The sequence below is a fragment of the Taudactylus pleione genome, unplaced genomic scaffold (genome assembly GCF_031769625.1).
Source record: "Taudactylus pleione unplaced genomic scaffold, aTauple2 ptg000125l, whole genome shotgun sequence".
NCBI lineage: Eukaryota > Metazoa > Chordata > Amphibia > Anura > Myobatrachidae > Taudactylus > Taudactylus pleione.
In genome coordinates, this window is record NW_028284527.1 from 10,156,747 (window position 1) to 10,177,136 (window position 20,390).

The 20,390-nt window shown below is 46.1% G+C and overlaps 1 protein-coding gene across 1 annotated transcript in view; it reads left to right on the top strand.

The window, feature by feature from the left end:
* The window catches only part of CUNH6orf118 (chromosome unknown C6orf118 homolog), a 111,793-nt gene that overhangs the window by 15,158 nt on the left and 76,245 nt on the right, over window positions 1-20,390 (top strand). The gene's annotated exons all lie outside the window — the stretch shown is intronic.

Sequence of the window (20,390 nt, forward strand, 5' to 3'; positions counted from 1 at the left end):
CGACGCCCCTGCACGATGTGCTTCACGGCTGTGAACATATTAAATTTTTTTTTTAATGCAAGGAGGGGTTTGGCCACACATTCCCGAGATAGCCCTGTTTGTCATACAACCCAACATTTGTTTTATAGTTCAGTTCACCCTCGAACATTTACTTCAATGTATTGATATATTGGGGGGGAGGGGAGATGGGCCTGATCATCTCTCTCTCCATGGTCTTCAGCCTAGCATGCACACTGGATGATATGAATGTGAGTGTAAAAGGTTGTAGCAGAACCAGATCTCCAGTTAGGAGATGTAGGTCACTGTCTAGGATCTGCCAACTTGTTTTATGGTGCAGTTGTTATGTTCTGCTGAAACGCTGTTTCATTCTGAATAATCCCCAGGTTTGAAGTTCTAGAAGTGGAATGTGCATCCATAGCTCTGGTGTGTGCGCTCCTGCTATGGCCTTTTCTTAGGGCCAACCTCCAATGAGCCCATGAGCAGCATTCCATTCCAGGCAGCATCTCCCAATCTGCTTCCAACATCCTCCTCCTCCCTTGTCCAGCTCTCTCTATACCTCTCCTCCTACTTACTCTCCTTACTCCTGAATGATAGAGAGCAGGCTACTATACGTTTTACTACTTTTTGGACCTTGAGGTCTCCTATAACCAGAAAGTTGTATGCATTCCACAACTTTAAATACTTGAACGACTGCCACAAGCAATAGAATAACAACCTTTCATTTCATGGAATGTTAATTAAAGTACAATTCTAAAAAAATAATAATCAAAAAACACATTGGTACAGCAGTGAAATAACTAAAATAAATGCAAACAAAATCACACACACACACACATATATATATATATATATATATATATATATATACTATATAGCCAAAAGTATTTGGCCACACCTGTTAATTGAGTTAAGGTGTTTCTATCAGACCTGTTGCCACAGGTGTATAAAATCAAACACCTAGCCATGCAGTCTCCATTTGCAAGCATTTGTGATACAAAATGGGTCGTTCTGAAGAGCTCAGTGACTTCAAGCGTGGTACTGTGATAGGATGCCACCTTTGCAATAAGACGGTCCCTGGTGTCAAGCACATGCTCTGTCACATTTGGCTCAAGCTAGCACACAAATTTTAAACATGAGTATGGGTCCTGGCTTAAAGAGACACAACCACACCCAGGGATATCAGTTGATAAGCACCTGGGGATAAACTGACAAAGTTTGTCTTACATTTGAAAAGCAGGGTGTCCTAGCCAGTGTGGCTACTTGAGCCAAATGTGGCAGAGCAAAGATCATATATCTGAGAGTCAGTGTAGAGACTGGCCAGATGGGAATACCATGGTGGTTGGTCAGCTTGAGAAATTATTGCACTATTTTGGAACTAACATTCTCTGTATTCAAAAGAATTACAGTTTGAAAAGTGAGTACTGAGATGTATGATATTTTATGTATATATATTTTAGATATATTCCCAGCACATACCCGGCACTCACCCAACTGATTCTTAAAGGGCCCAGCTGCACAACCAAAAAGGAGTATGTAGTAGGACAAACGAAGACTCATACAAGCAGGCTGATATAGCAACATTTTGGTTTTTATCAAAAACTGTCATCAGGCATAAATAAAAGTACAAAACGCGTACCTTAAATACCCCTCTGAGAGCTAACATGACTGACCAGCGTAGCTGTTGCACGCTGCCGGGGCCACTCCCAATGGTGTCAGCCGTGGGACGATGCCTGTTTCTGACGTCAGCGAAGCAGACCTCCGGCGTCTCCTGTTTTTCTATTTTTGTCATCAGTCCTTGTTTCACTGTGTGTTGCACTACGTGGTGATATGACAACCCAAACACCTCACACAACCAGGATCTTTCATATCGATTTACCCATCGGTGAAACCCTGACTTTTTCAGAGATTGAGGCAGATAACGTACTATTTAAAGAACATCTTTTAAGGACTGAAGGGGAATCTTCCAATGAGCAACTGTTTTTTCAACTTCTTAAACTCAAGAAAAAAGAAGTAGATTACTTGCTGCATCGTGTCACTCTATCGGACTATTTTCGAGAGACGAAAATACTGATGGCAGTGGCGTATCTCTAATGGGTGCAGCCCCGCACCGCACACCCTGCACCCATATTATTTTAAACTCACCTGTCCGTTGTCCCACGTCGGGTGTCAGCGCTGCTCAGAACACCGGAAAATGGCCGCCGCTGCCATTTTTACAGTGTTCTTGGAATGCGCAGTAGACTCCAGGCACACTCTAGTGCCTAGAGTCTACTAATGCTCCAGTGGTTGGCCAGCCACATCAGACGGCTGCCAGCCACCGGGGAGAGAGAAGAGGTCCCTGCATGGGGAGTGCACACGGGCCCCATCCTCTCTTAAGATGCCCCTGATCGATGGGCTTTAGGATTAAAAACACCACTATGACAGGGAAATACAACCAAGAGTTATGCAGGATGTGGGTTGCCATTTTAAATAAATTAAAAGCTTTGACTTAATCCTGATGGTTATAGAGGAGGCGGCTAGAGAATTAAAAACCACAAAGGAAAGTATTTCCTCTTTTGAAAGTGCTCACCTCAAGCACTTATCTAGTGACCTGTCCACTAATTAGCTAGAGTGTCTGAGACACAAATTGACAGCTATAAGAGAGACCTTATTAAATTCAAATGCAATAAATTGGATATTGTCAACAAAGATTACAGCGAACATAGAGTATATAGCTGGGCGTCGAGCTCCTCTAATAATTCATAATCCAGACGTAGGAGGAGAGACAAATTTAGCACTTCGATACTGATACCTCAGCGGGCTCTTGCTCATCAGCTAGTGAATCAGAATGTGTAAAGGGAGTGACAGGCACATCACGGAAACCCCCTTTAGGGGTCATTACCGGCGCACAGTAGGGCACCCTAATAGAAAAAGAACAAGGAGGGGCCACCAGTGGAAGAGGCATGAGGGGAGGAAGGGGCAAAAGGACATAGCTTTTAACTTGTCCTCTAGACAGTTATCGGAGCATGAAATAGGAGTCCTCAATAAAGGGCTGAGTTATGTGCCCACCTCTCATTTCGATGAATTCCAGTGTAAAGTTGACAGCACACGTCTCAATCGACAGTTACACCTCAAGGAACACTTTGGTGACACACAGTTCACCCCCCATTTTGCTAGCCCTCCATCTATTCGTCCCACCTCCATGTTTGACCCAACCTCTAGCAATGCCTCTGTCAGGAATGACTCAGGAGGATCTCTTACTAAGGAGCTGAAAGCTGAGGCCCGGTGTTGTGGAAGGAATTGGAGGCGAGGGGCCTGGATGCATGACCTCCTCATCCACAAGTATTGGATGTTGGTGAGACCTGATCAAAGGCGCGGAGTCTAACTTGCTGGGAGGTGTTCACCAGTGACCCCCTCCAAGGGGGTTTAAGCTGCATCCAGCAAGCAGGTTGCGGTCCTTTGATCAGGTATCCGATGCACGTGGTGAATGGAGATTAGAACACCGATGAGGCCCAGGAGGTTTGTACTTCAGAAAAAAGCACTAGCGAGGTCACTGTACGAGGATGTAGAACTAAGTATATAGGCAAGGTATCAGATGACTGCTGGCACAGGAGGTATACACTGCAGTTGCACTCAAAGAATGTACTGATTATGTGGGCTAGGTGTTCAGGTGCACCACTGGCACAGGAGGATGTTGCTGCAGGATGTACTGAGTACTCGGGCAAGGTGCTTCAGATGCACCGCTGGCACAGGAGGATGTCACTGTGATGGTACTCGCAGGATGTACTGCGTACACGGGCAAGGTGTTTCAGATGCACCTCTGGCACAGGAGGAAGTTAGAATAGACTTGAGAGTAGAACAACCAAGGGAACCTGGAACGTGTTGACGGCAAGCAAACGCTAGTAGTAACAATGTTGTACAGGCAACTTCCTGTTGTCCAGAGCCTGTTAAATACCCAAAGGTAGCAGTACATTGGAAGGCAGCGTCAGCTGACAAAGATAATGCTACCATTGGACAGAGGGCTGTTCAATTGATGAATGCGGTCATGGGTGCGCCCATGATGGCAACTTCGGTAACAAAATCACGGAACAGCAACTGGAAGACAAGCGCACCTAAGGCATAATCCTCAGCGCGTCACTCGACGTCTGACCATGGGAGAAGTCAGGGGAAGACTGCGCTGAGGTGAGTAACGGCCGATCCTAGGCCGGAACCTGACAGCATCCATTAAATGCAAGATTACTCGATAAATCAGTAGGTGTGTGTCATAAAAAACTTAAAGACACACATCCGAATTTGTCCAAAGAAGAAACAATTTAAAAAGTTACGGCGACATCATAATTAGGCAGGCTGACAAAGTAGGGGGAACTGTGGTCCAAGACCTGTCATCATACAAAGATGAGGTCTATTCCCATCTAGCAGATCCCCTGGTATATAAGGCTCTTACGATTGATCCCACAGACCGTGCACAGAGGAGCAGACACCCAGGGAATGATCGGGAGCTCTAGTGGTGCTGTCTCCTTGTCATTGTATAAAATTAATAATCACTCAGCAACGATGGGTAGGCACTGCTAGCAAATAATATTTTAATATAATTTAAAAGCAAGAATTAACAATACAAGTGGATTTACTCTCTATCTTAAGGCCCCATACATGGTGCGATAAAGCAGCCAATCCGACTGTTTTGTACGATTCGTCTGCTATATCGCACCGTGTATGGCCATGATATCAGACAAAGCGCGCTCCCGTGGGGGTCATACATCACACTCCCTGATCTTACTGCAAGATCAGTCAATCAGGGGATGCGATGTGTGATCTCATGCCGGGTGAGAGAGGGGGAGGCCGGCATATCGGGCGGTTGGCCAGCCGATTGCACCGTGTGTGCGGACTGCCCGATATGAATGACCCCCTGTCGCTTCACACCGTGTATGGCCGCCATTAGATTAATAATTACATAGGGACAGGTTGCTACATACCGTATTCTGTTAACATCACATCACCGTAGGAATACAAATGGCTGTGCTTTAACTAGTGCTTTTGATACAATTCAAACAGTATGTTTATTTGGGTGATAACTAAATAATAATAAAAAAGTAGAGGCGCTATTAGCAATAGATACTTGCAAAATGGCATTGTATGCAATGTATCACTGCTCCCTTGGTAGATATTTATGATATTTAAATTACTTTTCTATGATATTAGGATAGTAAGCAGTCTAGCTAACTTTATGGGGAAGATAAGATGGAGATAAGATTTACACAGGGTGCATAGCCTTGCATCATTTTCATATATAGTGTTCATAGTTTCAAAAAAAGTTCCTAGCACACTATTCAGTTCAATACTGTATACATACACACACATGTATATATATATATATATATATATATATATACATAAAAAAACACATATATTTTTAGAGGTATATATACACAAATGTATATTTCACAACAAATAAGAGTGATTAGCACTACACTTTTAATAATCTTAATTGTTAGTCCTGCTTTCATAAAACAAAAAACAGTCCTAAATATATTTCACTCACATTAGTTAAGGTAGCTGCCATTCTCCAAAGAAATGCTGTCAGGCAGTTGTACAGTACATCTATAAAATAGAAAATGAGAAATGGCGCCCTCTTGTGTACTTATTCAATGTCTATATTAGGGGTGTGCACCGGCCACTTTTCGTGTTTTGTGTTTTGGTTTTGGATCTGGATCTTTCTTCGTGTTTTGGATCTGGATTGGTTTTGCCAAAACCACCCTTCCGTGTTTTGGGTTCTGGGTTTTGTGTTTTGGATCTGTATTTTTTTGAAAAAAAGCATAAAAACAGCTAAAATCACAGAATTTGTAGGTTTTTCTGCTCCTATGCTATTATTAACCTTAATAACTTTAATTTCCACTCATTTCCAGTCAATTCTGAACACCTCACACCTCACAATAGTGTTTTTATGTCCAAAAGGTTGCACCGAGGTAGCTGGATGACTATGCTAAGCGACACGAGTGGGCGGCACAAACACGTGACCCATCTAGGCGTGATACTGCAGTGGCAGACAGGATGGCAGTTTGAAAAACTAGGCCCCAAACTGTACATAATGCAAACAAAAAAAAGAGGTGCAAGATGGAGTTGTCCTTGGGCCCTCCCACCCACCCTTATGTTGTATAAACAGGACATGCACACTTTAACAAACCAATCATTTCAGCGCCAGGGTCTGCCACATGACTGTGGCTGAAATGATTGGTTCGTTTGGGCTCCCACAAAACAAGCTGGCAATTAATCTGTCCCTGCACAAACTGGCTCTACGGAGGCAAGATGTCATCCTCATCCTCCTCATCCACCGATTCCTCACCCTATTCAGTGTGTACATCCTCATCCTCACAGAGTATTAACTCGTCCCCACTGGAATCCACCACCACAGGTCCCTCTGTACGTTCTGGAGGCTGGTCTCCCTGGAAGAGCTGATAATTCATTTTGATGAACATCATCTTCTCCACATTCTGTGGAAGCAACCTCCTACGCCTTTCACTGACAAGGTTCCCGGCTGCACTAAACACTCTTTCGGAGTACACACTGGAGGGGGGGCAACTCAGGTAAAATAGAGCCAGTTTGTACACGGGCCTCCAAATTGCCTCTTTTTCCTGCCAGTACAGGTATGAACTGTCTGACATGCCTACTTGGATGCTGTCACCGATGTAATCCTCCACCATTCTGTCAATGGTGACAGTATCATATGCAGTGACAGTAGACATGTCAGAAATTGTTGCCAGGTCCTTCAGTCCGGACCAGATGTCCAAACTTGGTCCTGCCTGCCCTGCATCACCGCCAGCGGGTTGCTTAGGATAGCTAAGTTTTTTCCTGGCAGCCCCAGTTGCGGGAGAAAATGAAGAAGGAGCTGTTGACGTGTCACGTTCCGCTTCAGCTGACAGTGTGTTCACCAGCAGGTCTTTGCACCTCTGCAGGCTTGTGTCGGCCGGAAAGAGAGACACCACATAGGCTTTAAACCTAGGATCGAGCACGGTGGCCAAAATGTAGTGGTCTGATTTCAACAGATTGACCACCCTGGAATCCTGGCAAAGCGAATGAAGGGCTTCATCCACAAGTCCCACATGCCGAGCGGAATCGCTCGGTCTTAGCTCCTCCTTCACTTTCTCCAGCTGCTTCTGCAAAAGCCTGATGAGGGGAATGACCTGACTCAAGCTGGCAGTGTCTGAACTGACTTCACGTGTGGCAAGTTCGAAGGGCTGGAGAACCTTGCACAACACGGAAATCATTCTCCACTGCACTTGAGTCAGGTGCATACCCCCTCCTTTGCCTATGTCATAGGTGGATGTATAGGCTTGTATGGCCTTTTGCTGCTCCTCCATCCTCTGAAGCATATAGAGGGTTGAGTTACACCGCGTCACAACCTCTTGCTTCAGGTGATGGTGGGGCATGTTCAAGAGTGTTTGCTGGTGCTCCAGTCTTCGGCACGCAGTCGCTGAATGGTGAAAGTGGCCAGAAATTTCTTGGGCCACCCAAAGCGTCTCCTGCACGCCCCTGTCGCTTTTCAGAAAATTCTGCACCACCAAATTTATTGTGTGAGCAAAACATGGGACATGCTGGAATTTGCCCAGATGTAATGCCCGCACAATATTGGTGGCATTGTCAGATATCACAAATCCCCAGGAGAGTCTAAGTGGGGTAAGCCACTGGGCGATGATTTCCCTCAGTTTCTCTAAGAGGTTGTCGGCGGTGTGCCTCTTACTGAAACCGGTGATACACAGTGTAGCCTGCCTTGGAACAAGCTGGCGTTTCTGAGATGCTGCTACTGGTGACGCTGCTGCTGTTGCTGCGTAAGGTGATACATCTACCCAGTGGGCTGTCACAGTCATATAGTCCTTAGTCTGCCCTGTTCCACTTGTCCACATGTCCGTGGTTAAGTGGACATTGGGTACAACGGCATTTTTCAGGACACTGAGGACACTTTTTCTGACGTTTCTGTACAGTCTCGGTATCGCCTGCCTACTGAAGTGGAATCTAGACGGGATTTGGAACCGGGGACACATAACCTCCATCAATTGTCTAAATCCCACTGCACTAATGGCGGATACCGGACGCACGTCTAACACCAACATAGCAGTCAAGGCCTCAGTTATACGTTTTGCTTCAGGATGACTGCTGTCGTACTTCATCCTCCTCGCTAAGGACTGTTGGAGGGTCAATTGTTTAGTAAAAGTAGTGGTGTTCCTACTTCCTCTCTGGGATGATGAACGACTCCCAGCAGCAGCAACAGCAGCAGCGGCAGCAGGAGGCGTAGCAATGCAGGATCCTCCGGAGGAATCCCGGATAGGAGAGTCAGTCATGCCAGTGACATGGCCTGCAGGACTACTTCCGATCCTGACTAAGGAGGAAATTGACGAGGAGGGAGTTGACGGTGTGGTTTGCAGGCGCTTGGATACAACAGGACAACGGGATTTAGGTGTCCCTGGACTGCTTACGGTCTTAGCCAAAGTTTCTGAACTTGACAGTAACTTATTATGAACACGCTGCAGGTGCCGTATAAGGGAGGATGTTCCTAGGTGGTTAACGTCTCTACCCCTACTTATTCCACCTTTACATATGGTACATATGGCAAGACAGTTGTTGTCTGGATTTGGATATAAATATTGCCAGACCAAAGAGGTGGAATGTTTGGTCTTCTGCCCAGGCATGACCGTGATGGGCTTTTTCATCCCACGGACAACAACTGTCTCCCCCGGAGCCTGATTTAAACAAACCACATCACCATCAGAATCCTCCTCGCCAACTTCCTCCTCAGCGCCAGCTACACCAGTATCCTCATCCTGTTGTACTTCAACAGTGACATCAATTTGCATATCAGCAAGTGGACTGTGGGTGCTCCTTTCAGCACTTGCAGGGGGTGTGCAAATGGTGGAAAGAGCCACCTCTTCCCGTCCAGTGCTGGGAAGGTCAGGCATCGCAACCACCACCACACTTGGACTCTCCTTGGGGATTTGTGATATCTTCTTAGAAAGCACAGTTCTTCGCTGTGCTTTTCCCAGCTTAACTCTTTTGATTATTTTAGTGGGAGGAGGGCTTCCATCGTCATGTGAAGCTGAACCACTAGTCATGAACATACTAGGGATCGACCTTAGTCGTTCCTTGCCACTCCGTGTCGTAAATGGCATATTGGCAAGTTTACGTTTCTCTTCAGATGATTTAAATGTTTTTTTCAAGGTCATTTTCCTGAACTTTGTCATTTGGGATTGTATGTGCCCTCTACTATGACATTGGGCATCGGCCTTGGCAGACGACGTTGATGGCATGTTCTCGCCTGCCATGTTATCATGACTAGTGGCAGCAGCTTCAGCACTAGGAGGAAGTGGTTCTTGTTCTTTCTCTATTTTATTTTTATCGGAGAAAGTTTGGTCCTCCATTTATGTTATATCGATTTGATATATACGTGCGGCTAAACACAGAAAATATTTTTTTATTTTTGCTGGAGAGTAGTGCACTTTGTGGGTTACACCACCCTTTAAGAAATGAGCCAGCCGGCTCTTTACTTATGGGACACAGGTGCACGCTTGGTGCTGCTCCTTTGTTGATGCACGTGCGGCTACTGCGCACACAATTCACAAACACAGAAAAAATATTTTGTTATTTGGTTTGGAGTGTACTTTGGGGGTTACAGCACCCTTTAACGGTCTAGCCAGCTGGCCCTTTACTTATGACACAGGCGCACGCTTGGCACTACTTTGTTGATGCACGTGCGGCTACTGCGCACACAATTCACAAACACAGAAAAAATATTTTGTTATTTGGTTTGGAGTGTACTTTGGGGTATACAGCACCCTTTAACGGTCAAGCCAGCCGGCCCTTTACTTATGACACAGGCGCACGCTTGGCACTACTTTGTTGATGCACGTGCGGCTACTGCGCACACAATTCACAAACACAGAAAAAATATTTTGTTATTTGGTTTGGAGTGTACTTTGGGGGTTACAGCACCCTTTAACGGTCAAGCCAGCCGGCCCTTTACTTATGACACAGGCGCACGCTTGGCACTACTTTGTTGATGCACGTGCGGCTACTGCGCACACAATTCACAAACACAGAAAAAATATTTTGTTATTTGGTTTGGAGTGTACTTTGGGGGTTACAGCACCCTTTAACGGTCAAGCCAGCCTGCCCTTTACTTATGACACAGGCGCACGCTTGGCACTACTTTGTTGATGTACGTGCGGCTACTGCGCACACAATTCACAAACACAGAAAATATTTTTTTTTTGGTTTGGATTGGAGTGTACTTTGGGGGTTACAGCACCCTTTAACGGTCAAGCCAGCTGGCCCATTACTTATGACACAGGCGCACGCTTGGCACTACTTTGTTGATGCACGTGCGGCTACTGTGCACACAATTCACAAACACAGAAAAAATATTTTGTTATTTGGTTTGGAGTGTACTTTGGGGGTTACAGCACCCTTTAACGGTCAAGCCAGCCGGCCCTTTACTTATGACACAGGCGCACGCTTGGCACTACTTTGTTGATGCACGTGCGGCTACTGCGCACACAATTCACAAACACAGAAAATATATTATTTTTTTAGCACTTGGGGGGAGCACCCCTGATGGACAGAGCACCCCCTGGACAACACCACAGCACCCCTTTAGGACTGGGACACTGCACAGGACTTTGGAGTGGACACTCCCCTATGGAGAACTGACTGCACAACACAGTCCAGCCAGCCCCTATGGACTTTGAAGTAGTGGACACAGCCCCTATTAATAACAGCAGCACAGCACAACACAGCCAGCCCCTATGGACTTTGAAGTAGTGGACAACAGCAGCACTACACTACACTACACTACACAGCCCTAACTCCCACCCTCCCTCTTCACTGTCCACAGCCGAGTGAGAAAATGGCGCCGACGCGGGTACCTTATATAGGATCCAAAACCCGCAAGACTCGGAATGCGGGATGATGACGTTTTGCCTCGATTTCAGATCCGAGTCAGGCGGGAAAAGTCGAGCCTGACTCGGATCGGACTCGGATCGGGGGGGCTCGGGGGGGTTCGGATTTCAGAAATCCGAACCCGCTCACCCCTAGTCTATATATAAACCAGTGCTAATATGTTCTCATAAGGTGCAAATGCATCAAAAATATAAGATAATCTGGGGGTTTCTTTCAACTCCAGATTCCTTTTGACATCACTTCAGACCTCAGGAATATTTGGAATAAAAGAACAACATAGTGTAACTCTAAAAACAAAAGGAAAACATAACATACAGTGGAATAATTAGCATATACAAAGAAGCCTGTTTATAAATATCTCTTATAACAGCAGAATTTCAACATGTGTCCCGAGCACACTGCTCAGGACACTCTGTTGAAATGAATGCAATGGGCAATGGTAGTGTGGTGGCGGCCTCGGGCAAACCCCGACTGAGGGCAGGTCCAGACCAGGCTTGCCTTCCCTCCCGATGTGGTCGGGAGCCTCCAGAATATCGTGTGCCACTCCCGACCCCCCGGAAAGGCAGGCAAAGCCTCCTGGCTGCCGCCTACCCCCCGAACTAATACTAGAAACCCCTGCAACGGGGGGGGGGGGTGTGATGACAATTTGTCCTGAATCACATCATTGTGGTTCCGCCCCCTGCTTCACAATGCCTTTATTTTCATCATTGGCCCCACCCACAAAACAGCATCATAGCCCGGCCACGCCCCCTACTTTATGCAGACATTCAGCTCCTCCGGAAGGAGGGAGCTGAATTTCGGCATGTATGGTCCAGACATATCCATGCATGTCAGCGCGTATGTGCGACCTTGTTGCAAGCATTGCATATAGATATATCAGACCATTCACCAAACTTTTTTAGACAGACCTCGTATATCACTGCAACAAGCTCCCCAAACAGCACCATTTGTGTTAGACAGCCATCATGTGTTTGTGTAGCAAACAGGAGAGAATACCTTGCTCATCTGTTGCCACATTACGTAAAACAGCAATTTTAGTAATTTATAGATTCTCTCAACTCCAGAGAATAGAAGGGACCACAGGCCTAAATTCAAGGGGGAACGTAGTTCACACAGCAGCTGTGTCTTTGGATGCAGCTGCTGTGTGAAAATATTTAAAAGCCACAGGAGGTGTATGTATTAGAATAACACCCACCGCATGCTCTTTTGATCTGCTGCTGTGTCTGAAGGCCGGTATTTGCACGCTGCCTGGGCCAGTGACGCTACATCCTAGAATGCAGCCACTGGCCTTGGCATGCTCAGAACACGGGACAGACATGCCACCATTTTCTAACCACTGGTTGCTGCCGCCTCTTCCCTGCCCCCAAATGGTCAGAGTACTGTGACCACCGTCGTAGTCAGATCTGCACATGCGCAGTACAGAATGTCAGATGTACGTTAACCATCAGATTTCCGTACATCTCTGAGTCAGGCCCTATATAGTGTAATAAGCTTTTTTCACCTTTATTCATACACAACAAACGGAGTGATACAAATTAGCCATATATAAATTAGAAACACAGCATGGTTATCTGAAATAATCTTGAATTAATTCTACAGCATTAGAAGTTCAAATAAAAGAGTAAGAGGGTCCAGCAGAGATCTCCAACACATTTCATCCATATGAGAATGTTAGGACTTCAGGAGGAGTATTCTGATGAAATCCTTAGATTATCGTATGGATAACATGAGTATTCAGAACTTATCAGGTAATTTGCTTTACTCCATGATGGCCATGAAAGAATGGAAGGTACATAATATATGAATACAAATCATTGCAATAAAATATGTTTTATTGAATCATTGTTTTAAGGATGTTCTGACCAAATTGAGCATATGAAGATTTGTCTCGTAATTTATGATCACTTTGATACTTTACATAAATTGTCTGTTTAAGCCTGATCCCAGAAGGTTTCCTCCACTCTTGTAGAATGCTTCTGTTCCCTTTCTACCCCTGCACAGATGTTTACCTGACAATACCGTACCCAGGGTATACAATTATTTTGCTTTGTCATTGGTTGATTACAATCATAGTGAAGGATGTTGACATGTAGTGATTTTGTTAAGTCAGATGAGTCATATACAGTGAAGAGACGCTACAAGCTGTCTCTTCACTGTATATGACTCATCTGACTTAACAAAATCACATGAATGTGTTATTGACTGTGCATGACTGATCAGCCACAATAACATCACGTCTATTGTGCATGGCTTGTCACATGTCTGAGTCACCAAGACTTAACCCAATTAAGCTGCAGGTGCAACATTTGTTTACTTGGTAAAAGGGTATTTATGAGCCCAAGCTTGTCACTGTGTGTATTGGAGCCTCATAGTGCTGTACTCTGGTTTGGAATCTATGTGTAAACGAACGCCCTTGTTCACATCCACTACGCACCTACCATCTTCTAGGTATCTGCCAATAAAGGAAGCGGAAGCACTATCTCCTGACTGTTATGAAAATCTATACTGACTTTGTATATGTATCATCCCCTTGATGAAGTCTTGTTGAGATGAAATGTATATGTATATATATATATATATATATATTATATATATATATATATATATATGTAATAGAGAAAATCTGGCACTCACTCAAATGTAGAAAGTTGCTTACCCTGTTGCCCTCCGATGATAATGCAGGTCACTGCACCAAACAACAACACCCCATATAACGGCGGCACTCAGGGACTTTGAAATGAACACAACACACAAGTAGCAGCAGTCTGCATTGAAACGTCAATTTAGACTGCTGCTACTTGTGTGTTGTGTTCATTTCAAAGTCCCTGAGTGCCGCCGTTATATGGGGTGTTACATATATATTCTAAATGAGATAAATGTATGCAGTGAGAAGGATGTTGGAAGCCAGTGAGATTGTTTTGGTGATCAAATGGGAAGATTGTGGGCACTGAGTGGGATGTGGGAGCCACATATCTGCTCAAACCTCAGTTGCATAGACTGCATGTGTGTATTCCAATGAGCACACAATTCTGTTAATTAGCAGCTCCACCATTTTGTGAGTGACAGCAATCTCTTTCTGTGAGAGTGCTGAATCTGCCGTTAACCACAGGGTGTGATGGCATATCATATCTGTATTGCGCAAGGAACACGTCCATTAAGGAGTCAGCCTTAATGATCGTAAGTTCATTGCTTTTTGAAGTTTTAGTGGCAGAAAATCAATTGGTTTTGTGAATTTTTCAGATCATGTCTAAGCAGCCTTAATGGGACATGTGAAACCGTAAGGTTTTTGTCTGTGGAATTTCATAGCTTTTTTAAAATGTATTAACTATCAGGGTTTGGATGAGCAAACTGGGTCACCTGCAGGGGAGAAGGGCAACAAAATGGTTCACTAACGCAGGTGGAATAGGGGACAGCACACAGGAGGTTGGTTTGGGAGGTGCAGGGTGCGAGACGGCTGTAGGCATGTGGGGTAATGGCAGAAAACAACCAGCACCGGGCTTTGGAGCCCCAGTACTGGTTGTGCTAAATACAGGGGACAAACGACATAAGGGCCCCCCTTAATCACAACCAGCACCAGGTATTTCAGAACCTGTCCTGGTTGCCAAAATACAGGGGACAAATGATGTAGGGGTCCCCCGTATTTAGCGCAACCAGCACAGGGCTCTGAGCCGGTACTGGTTCTGGAAATACAAGGGGAAAAATGCATAAGGCCCCCATGTATTTGTCAGAGCCATTACTAGACTCTTCTAGTGGGGTGGTGATGCCACAACCAGGGGAGCCGTTTCACCGGGCCCCCCCAGCCGGAGCATCACCCCTGACCGCTAGTAAGCCTAGGCTGGAAATCCCTGGGGAGTTGGGGACCCCCCCAATAAAGGGGTCCCCCTCCTCAAGGCACTCCAGGCCCAGCTTGATGGCACGGGTCTATCCTCAGCACTCCTGGTCGGTGGGTGCTGGGTTGATATGTGTAGTGTGGTGTATATGAATATATAAATATTGTCTTTTGCAGTAGTACTACAAGTCCCAGCAGGCATCCCCCACATACTGGCACTTGGAGAACCACAAGTACCAGCAGGCGGGGCACTAAGGGCCTGCTGGTACCTATAGTACTCCTGCAAATTAAATATTAAAATAAAACAGACAGACACCGTTTTTCAAAATATTTTATTTAGCTGTCACTCCCCCAGGACTTCTACGGTGTCTTCACCTGGAGGGCGACGGCCTTTAAACTCTTTTTCCTGGCCATCGCCCATCCAGGGCTTTGCGGGACCTTCACCTGGGGGGCGGCAGCCTAAAGCTCTTTTGCATGGCTGCCACTTCCCCAGGACTTCTACTGCTTCTTCACCTGGAGGGCAACGGCCTTTAAGCTTTTTTCCTGGCCAACGCCCATCCAGGGCTTTGCGGGACCTTCACCTGGGGGGCGGCAGCCTTAAGCTCTATTGCATGGCTGCTGCTTCCCCAGGACTTCTACGGCATCTTCACCTGGAGGGCGATGGCCTTTAAGCTCTTTTTCCAGGCCGTCGCCCATCCAGGGCTTCCACGGTGCATCTATCTTCTTTCTTTGGCAGCTCTTCTCTGCTGCCTCCTCACCGCCGACTGAGTGCACGGACCTCGCGCTGGCAGTATTTAAGCCAGCCAAGGTGGTGGGGCGATGATGACAGCCATCTTTGAATTTCCAAAATGGCGCTGAGGTGCCATTTTGGAAAAGGGCCCTCTCGGTTCTCACCATTGAACTCAATGAAATTTTTGTTACAGGTACACCATTGGATTACCTACTGGACAAGAGGACACATTAGCTTCAGGGATAGATAGGTGAGTATGTGAGATAGTGTATACATGTGTGAGTACATGTGTGTTTGCATGTATAGTATGTTTTAATAAAACTATACTTTTCTACGGTGTGTCAAGTCCTGAAAAAAAAACTCGATAAGTGCTGGTATCGAGCTAATTGGATAGCCCCGGGGGATCCATTATCACCTGAACAATGTTTGGGGCTAATTGGATACCACCATTAGGCTGGGTACACACCTAAAGATTTTCTGTCCAACCATCCAACTAGTTGATTGGTTGAAATGAAAATCTGGTAAGGTATGAAAGCAAATGACAATCAGCAATTTGCTCCCAAACACCGGAAAATGGACTAAAACTGTTGTTTGAACAAATTGTTTAGATCAAACATTTAACAAACTTGTCTGACAACGATTTTCATCTGTTTTCTGGCATTTAGGAGCAAATTGCTGATCATCATTTACTACCATACGTTACCAGATTTTCATTCCAACCAATCAACTAGTTGGATGGTTGGACAAAAAATCTTTAGGTGTGTACCCAGCTTTAGTCTAAGTTAGGGGTGAGCGGGTTCGGATTTCTGAAATCCGAACCCCCCCGAGCCCCCCCGATCCGTGGCCGATCCGAGTCAGGCTCGACTTTTCCCGCCTGACTCGGATCTGAAATCGAGGCAAAACCCTCATCATCCCACCTTCCGGGTCTCGCGGGTTTTGGATCCTATATAAGGTACCCGCGTCGGCGCCAATTTCTCACTCGGCTGTGGACAGTGAAGAGGGAGGGTGGAAGTTAGGGCTGGCTGGGCTGTGTAGTGTAGTGTAGTGTAGTGTTGTTGTGTAGTGCAGTGTAGTGTTGTGCTGTGCTGTTGTCCATAGGGGCTGTGTCCACTATTTCAAAGTCCATAGGGGCTGGCTGGACTATGTTGTGCAGTCAGTTGTCCATAGGGGCTGTGTCCACTCCAAAGTCCTGTGCAGTGTCCCAGTCCTAAAGGGGTGCTGTAGTGTTGTCCAGGGGGTGCTCTGTCCGTCAGGGGTGCTCCCCCCAAGTGCTAAAAAAAAATAATTTTTTCTGTGTTTGTGAATTGTGTGCACTGTGGCTGCACGTGCATCAACGAAGGAGCAGCGCCAACCGTGCGCCTGTGTCCCATAAGTAAAAGGCCGGCTGGCTTGTCCGTCAAAGGGTGCTGTAACCCCCAAAGGGCACTCCAAACAAAATAAAAAAATATTTTTTTTTGTGTTTGTGAATTGCGTGCGCAGTAGCCGCACTTGCCTCAACAAAGTAGTGCCAAGCGTGCGCCTGTGTCCCATAAATAAAGGGCCGGCTGGATTGACCGCTAAAGGGTGCTGTTACCCCCAAATGGCACTCCAAACAAAATAAGAAAATATATTTTTTTGTGTTTGTGAATTGTGTGCACTGTGGCTGCACGTGCATCAACGAAGTAGCAGCGCCAAGCGTGCGCCTGTGTCCCATAAGTAAAAGGCCAGCTGGCTTGTCCGTTAAAGGGTACTGTAACCCCCAAAGGGCACTCCAAACAAAATTAAAAAAAAAATATTTTTTTGTGTTTGTGAATTGTGTGCGCAGTAGCCGTACGTGCATCAACAAAGCAGTGCAAAGCGTGCGCCTGTGTCCCATAAATAAAGGGACAGCTGGATTGACCACTAAAGGGTGCTGTAACCCCAAAGGGCACTCCAAACAAAATAAAAATATATATTTTTGTGTTTGTGAATTGTGTGCGCAGTAGCCGCACGTGCATCAACAAAGTAGTGCCAAGCGTGCGCCTGTGTCCCATAAATAAAGGGTCGGCTGGATTGACTGCTAAAGGGTGCTTTAACCCCCAAAGGGCACTCCAAACAAAATAAAGAAATATATTTTTTTGTGTTTTTGAATTGTGTGCGCAGTAGCCGCACATGCATCAACAAAGTAGTGCCAAGCGTGCGCCTGTGTCCCATAAATAAAGGGCCAGCTGGATTGACCGCTAAAGGGTGCTGTAACCCCCAAAGGGCACTCCAAACAAAATAAAAAAAAATATTTTTTTGTGTTTGTGAATTGTGTGCGCAGTAGCCGCACGTGCATCAACAAAGTAGTGCCAAGCGTGCGCCTGTGTCCCATAAATAAAGGGCCAGCTGGATTGACCGCTAAAGGGTGCTGTAACCCCCAAAGGGCACTCCAAACAAAATAAAAATATATATTTTTTTGTGTTTGTGAATTGTGTGCACTGTGGCTGCACGTGCATCAACAAAGGAGCAGCGCCAAGCGTGCGCCTGTGTCCCATAAGTAAAAGGCCGGCTGGCTTGTCCGTCAAAGGGTGCTCTAACCCCCAAAGGGCACTCCAAACAAAATAAAAAAATAAATTTTTTTGTGTTTGTGAATTGTGTGCGCAGTAGCCGCACTTGCCTCAACAAAGTAGTGCCAAGCATGCGCCTGTGTCCCATAAATAAAGGGCCGGCTGGATTGACCGCTAAAGGGTGCTGTTACCCCCAAAGGGCACTCCAAACAAAATAAGAAAATATATTTTTTTGTGTTTGTGAATTGTGTGGGCTGTAGCTGCACGTGCATCAACAATGGAGCAGCACCAAGCGTGCACCTGTGTCCCATAAGTAAAGGGCCGGCTAGCTCATTTCTTAAAGGGTTGTGTAACCCACAAAGTGCACTAGTCTCCAACAAAAATAAAAAAATATTTTTTGTGTTTGTGTGCGCCTTAGCCACACGTATATATCAATATAACATAAATGGAGGACCAAACTTTCTCCGATAAAAATAAAATAGGGAAAGATCAAGAACCACTTCCTCCTAGTGCTGAAGCTGCTGCCACTAGTCATGACATAGACAATAACATGCCATCAACGTCGTCTGCCAAGGCCGATGCCCAATGTCATAGTAGAGGGCACATACAATCCCATATGACAAAGTTCAGGAAAATGACCTTGAAAAAAACATTTAAATCATCTGAAGAGAAACGTAAACTTGCCAATATGCCATTTACGACACGGAGTGGCAAGGAACGGCTAAGGTCTTTCCCTATGTTCATGACTAGTGGTTCAGCTTCACATGACGATGGAAGCCCTCCTCCCACTAAAAAAATCAAATGAGTTAAGCTGGCAAAAGCACAGCGAAGAACAGTGCGTTCTAAGAAGATATCACAAATCCCCAAGGAGAGTCCAAGTGTGGTGGCGGTTGCGATGCCTGACCTTCCCAGCACTGGATGGGAAGAGGTGGCTCTTTCCACCATTTGCACGCCCTCTGCAAGTGCTGAAAGGAGCACCCATAGTCCACTTGCTGATATGCAAATTGAAGATGTCACTGTTGAAGTACAACAGGATGAGGATACTCATGTAGCTGGCGCTGAGGAGGAAGTTGGCGAGTTGGATTCTGATGGTGATGTGGTTTGTTTAAATCAGGCTCCGGGGGAGACAGTTGTTGTCTGGGGGATGAAAAAGCCCATCACGGTCATGCCTGGGCAGAAGACCAAACATTCCACCTCCTTGGTCTGGCAATATTTCTATCCAAATCCGGACAACAACTGTCTTGCCATATGTACCATATGTAAAGGTGAAATAAGTAGGGGTAGGGACGTTAACCACCTAGGAACATCCTCCCTTATACGTCACCTGTAGCGCATTCATAAAAAGTTACTGTCAAGTTCAGAAACTTTGGCTTAGACCGAAAGCAGTCCAGGGACACCTAAATCCCTTCGTCCTGTTGTAAGCACCTGCAAACCACACCATCAACTCCCTCCTCGTCAATTTCCTCCTTAGTCAGGATCGGAAGTAGTCCTGCAGGCCATGTCACTGGCATGACTGACTCTCCTATCTGGGGTTCCTCCGGAGGATCCTGCATTGCTACGCCTACTGCTGCCCCTGCCTACTGCTGTTGCTGCTGGGATTCTAAACAATTGACCCTCCAACAGTCCTTAGCGAGGAGGATGAAGTACGACAGCAGTCATCCTGAAGCAAAACGTATAACTGAGGCCTTGACTGCTATGTTGGTGTTAGACGTGCATCCGGTATCCGCCATTAGTGCAGTGGGATTTAGACAATTGATGGAGGTAGTGTTTCCCCGGTTCCAAATCCCGTCTAGATTCCACTTCACTAGGCAGGCGATACCGAGACTGTACTGAAACGTCAGAAAAAGTGTCCTCAGTGTCCTGAAAAATGCGTTTGTACCCAATGTCCACTTAACCACGGACATGTGGACAAGTGGAACAGGGCAGACTAAGGACTATATGACTGTGACAGCCCACTGGGTAGATGTATCACCTTACGCAGCAACAGCAGCAGCGTCACCAGTAGCAGCATCTCCGAAATGCCAGCTCGTTCCAAGGCAGGCTACGCTGTGTATCACCGGTTTCAGTAAGAGGCACACCGCCCACAACCTCTTAGAGAAACTGAGGGAAATCATCGCCCAGTGGCTTACCCCACTTAGACTCTCCTGGGGATTTGTGATATCTGACAATGCAACCAATATTGTGCGGGCATTACATCTGGGTAAATTCCAGCACATCCCATGTTTTGCTCACACAATAAATTTGGTGGTGCAGAATTTTCTGAAAAGCGACAGGGGCGTGCAGGAGACGTTTCGGTGGCCCAAAAAATTTCGGGCCACTTTCGCCATTCAGTGACTGCGTGCCGAAGACTGGAGCGCCAGCAAACACTCTTGAACCTGCCCCGCCAGCACCTTAAGCAAGAGGT